At 41.6% G+C, this 4,475-nt stretch overlaps 1 long non-coding RNA gene across 1 annotated transcript in view; it reads right to left on the bottom strand.

Annotated features, from left to right (window-relative positions):
* LOC310818816 overlaps positions 1-716 on the bottom strand; it is a 1,970-nt gene extending 1,254 nt beyond the window's left edge. The window contains exon 1 of the long non-coding RNA XR_014554736.1: positions 653-716. This is a non-coding gene — a long non-coding RNA (uncharacterized lncRNA). The remainder of the gene's footprint in view (positions 1-652) is intronic.
* Positions 717-4,475: the final 3,759 nt, after the last annotated feature.

Genomic DNA, 4,475 nt, shown 5'->3' with positions numbered 1-4,475 from the left:
CAGCGTTCGGCATGTAGAGGGTGCTACAGGACCGTGGCCAGGGGGCGGAAGCGAGGCTTTGTCGCACACCTGTTGCGAATGAAGCCTCGTTAACAAATGGTTTAAGATGTGTGTGCCTCTGCTTTCAATAGGTGGGCTGGGAACAACGACGAGGAGGAAGAAGAGAAGGCTGAAAAGCTAAGAAAACAGGCTGGAAAGTCGATAAGGAAATAAATCAACATTCTAAATAAACGGGATATTCCCTATCACCAACAAAGAGTCCGCCTCTGTGTTTAGGAGCTGGTTACACTGAGGCTCTGTCCTGCATTATGCCACCGTGAAAGGGCTCAGAATCACACCTCGGCCTCAGTGGAAATAAACATGTCATGTACAGCTGTGGTTGAAGTCAGGCTTCCATTTTGAGCTGCTGTGAACAAAGAGAGTGAACTGAAACTAAAATATGAAACAGGTCTCTGGATGAATAAAGGTGAAAACTGGATAAATAAAAGTGAAAAATAACAATTAAATTACATTTGCAGTCTGCATCATTAAACATGCGGAATATCACAGTTATTGTTTAAAGCAACATCTTAGCAGATTTACACAGTAGCAAAATCACATTTTCATATTTGCCTGAATACTCTTATAGTTTGTTGTGTGCAGCCATGCTCACCGGGTCACTGTTGAGATGTGTGGATTCGTCCAAATACTCAGTGGACTTCCTGGTCAGGTGACCTGCAGTGACAAATCAAATGTATCGTTCCTTGTGAATATCTGCTGCCAGGACTCTAGTGATACTCATCCTCATCATATTAGGATGACTTACTGTATGTCAGTTCCACACAACTTTATAGAACACATAAATTAAATTAAATTAAACTGAATTAAATTAAATTAAATTAAATTAAATTAAATTAGATTAAATTAAATTAAAACAACTTTTTTGTCCCCTTTGGACATGATATGATGTTGATGGGATGTTTGTATTGTTTTCACTTACAGGTAAGTTTGTGTTATGTTTCTTATGTTTGTGTTATGTCTCTTATGTTTGTGTTATGTTTCTTATATTTGTGTTATGTTTCTTATATTTGTGTTATGTTTCTTATGTTTGTGTTATGTTTCTTATATTTGTGTTATGTTTCTTATGTTTGTGTTATGTTTCTTATGTTTGTGTTATGTTTCTTATGTTTGTGTTATGTTTCTTACCACGTGTTGTTTTGGTTTTCTGTTTTCTGAGTAGAAAAGCAGGGAAGAATAATATGAGAATAATACAGTTCTAACTACAATTATTGAACAAGTCTAATGTACTTATAATGTACATCAGGGGAGGCTGGTGGAGGTAGAAATCGGAGGATGGGCTCATTGTAATGCATGGAATGGAATAAGTAATGGTGTGTTTTATACCATTCCTTATTCCGTCCCATGCATTACAATGAGCCCGTCCTCCGATTTCTACCTCCACCAGCCTCCACGGATGTACATACAGTACTGTGAAAACATAGTATTTATTATAAAGCTTCCAATCTGTCAATCATCAACAGATACTGTAGCACCAGATGGTGTGGTACTGCTCACCTCTCTCAATGGTCAAACTGACCAAATGGCTCTTCTGATCATTGAACCATCCGGGGATTTGCACGCGGCAGCCGTAAATTCCAGAGTGTTTCTCAGCAGCCTTGAGGATGGTCAGAGAGACGTCCCCTTTCTTCAGATCCCCCAATAACTGATATCTACCTGAGCTTCTTTTGGTTACTCTGGTTCCATCAGTTGTGATGATTTCATCCGTACACCCATAACTTGGTAGGAGTCCTCTCCCCCAGCATATCGGCACTACTCCGTGATAGTTGATGTCATATTTACATGGCAGAGTGACACTCTGGCCCTTGATACCAACGACTGTTTGGTCGCATTCACTGACTGGAAACCAGAGAGAGAGACAGGGTAAGAGGGGCAAGTATTCCTCAACTATTAAAAACTGAATTATGTTCATGTTAGCTCTTCACTGAAGTCAGAACAACGACACCGAAGGATGAAGACACAATTGACTTCACTTAAACCCCATAGTCATAGACTGGAATAGTCATTGCTGTTGTTCAGTAGGTTAATGTATGACAGTAAGTTTCTCATGAAAATTACAACAAACTTTCTTTTACCAGGCTTGAGATATGACCAAGGCTTACCTGCCAGGAGACAGAGGAGAAGCCATCCTGAACTGTATAGAGTCTTCATGATGAATCCTCATGACCACACACACACACACACACAAACACACACTCTCTCTCACACACACAGACTAACTGCAAACACACAGTCATCTGAACTGTCTCTGACAGATCTGAGAGAGGCATGAGGGAGTGACACATGACTTCCTGTACAGATGAACGGTGTTCCCTGTTTAGACACAGGTTTTTCTAATGGTTTCACTTCTAATGGTTCATTTATTATTATCAGAGAGACGTCCCCTTTCTTCACCTCTCCCAATAACTGATATCTACCCCAGGCTCTTTTTGTTACTGCAACTCCATCAGCTGAGATGATTTTGTTTTTACACCCAAAGTTTCCTAGGGTTCCTCTACCCCAGCATATTTCACTTGATCCATAGTGTTTGGGATCGTATTTGCATGGCAGACTGACACTCTGGCCTTCGATACCAACGACTGTTTGGTCACATTCACTGACTAGAAAGGAGAGACAGGCAGTCAGGCAGACAGACAGAGCAACAGGCAGACAGACAGACAGAGAGAGAGACAGAAAGACATACCAACAGGCATGCAGAGAGACAGACAGACAGACAGAGACACAGGCATGCACAGACAGGCAGACAGACAGACAGACAGGCATGCAGACAGACAGACAGGCAGGCAGGCATGTAGACAGACAGACATACACAAGCAGACAAACAGGGAGGCAGGCATGCAGACAGACAGACAGACAGACAGAGACACAGGCATGCACAGACAGGCAGACAGACAGACAGGCATGCAGACAGACAGACAGGCAGGCATGCAGACAGACAGACATACACAAGCAGACAGACAGACAGGTAGGCATGCAGACAGACAGACAGACAGGCAGGCAGGCAGGCATGCATGCAGACAGACAGACAGACAGGCATGCAGACAGACATACACACAGAGAGACAGGCATGCACAGAGACAGGCAGGTAGACAGACAGACAGACAGACAGACAGACAGACAGACATGCAGACAGACAGACACACAGACACAGAGACAGGCAGGTAGACAGACAGACAGACAGACAGACAGACAGACAGACATGCAGACAGACAGACACACAGACACAGAGACAGAGGTTGTGACATGCAGTACTAAAGCCACGTCGATCTGCTACTTCATGGGTCATTTGTGAACATTCTGTCTGCTGAATGTGATCTTTACGTTAATCTCATCTTTGTTTCATACTGTGTCTGCACTCAGCACTGCAAAGCTCATGTAAAAACTATTAAGTTAAACAAACCCCTGTTAGAATGAATGTGCTGTGAACAATATTGAGCAGAGTTTACCAATAAGTCGAAAGATGAGAAACCAGCTTGAAATATAACAAGTCATGATGAGGGGGTCTCAAACTAACTCACCACCTGACTTACTAACTGTCTCAAACTAACTCACCACCTGACTTACTAACTGTACCTCCACATCTGCCTCAAACTAACTCACCACCTGACTTACTAACTGTCTCAAACTAACTCACCACCTGACTTACTAACTGCCCCTTCAAATCAGAACATACAGTGGACAAAGACACCAGAGACAGATTTTTGAATGCAAGAAAGCCAGAAATTAGTCACCTCTTTAACTTCCACTTAGCCGGCAAAGCTGTTTAATCAGTATAATTATATTGGCTATCACAGCCGGGAAAGCTGTTTAATCAGTATAATTATATTGTCTATCACAAACTTTGAATTATAAATGGTTTACTTGGTGGCTCTTTTTTCAGTTTCAACTGATTTTACCTTTCATTTCTTCTTAGTTCCAAACCTGCACTGCAATGCAATGCATTTTTAGACTTTTAAATTAAAAATTGATTCTTTCAGAATATATTTTATAAAATGACTCACAAGCTTAGTTCAACTGTCTTACCCCGTCAGAACAAATATAAGCTTGTTGTACTACATTGTTTGTCAACAATGAACTTCAAAACATGGTTAAAACTATCAGTTTGATCTCATGGATAGTCAGTCCTTGCATACACAGCATTTGTTGTTGTTTGAATCACAGATTGACCCTTTAATGGTATATTATACACTATAATTTGCAGATCTTTGATCTCTGTGTTTCTATTGGACCATCCATCAATGCATCCATCCCATCATGTCATCGTCATGGTGACTCCAGACAGTCCTCCCGTCTCTCTCTGCTATTCCTGGAACGCCTCACACCTGTGTGTGTGTGTGTGTGTGTGTGTGTGTGTGTGTGTGTGTGTGTGTGTGTGTGTGTGTGTGTGTGTGTTAGACAGAGAGAGAGAGATAGACAGA

Source organism: Argentina silus (genome assembly GCF_951799395.1).
Source record: "Argentina silus genome assembly, chromosome: 2".
In the NCBI taxonomy this organism is placed as follows: domain Eukaryota; kingdom Metazoa; phylum Chordata; class Actinopteri; order Argentiniformes; family Argentinidae; genus Argentina; species Argentina silus.
This window is presented reverse-complemented; position numbering and strand designations above follow the sequence as displayed.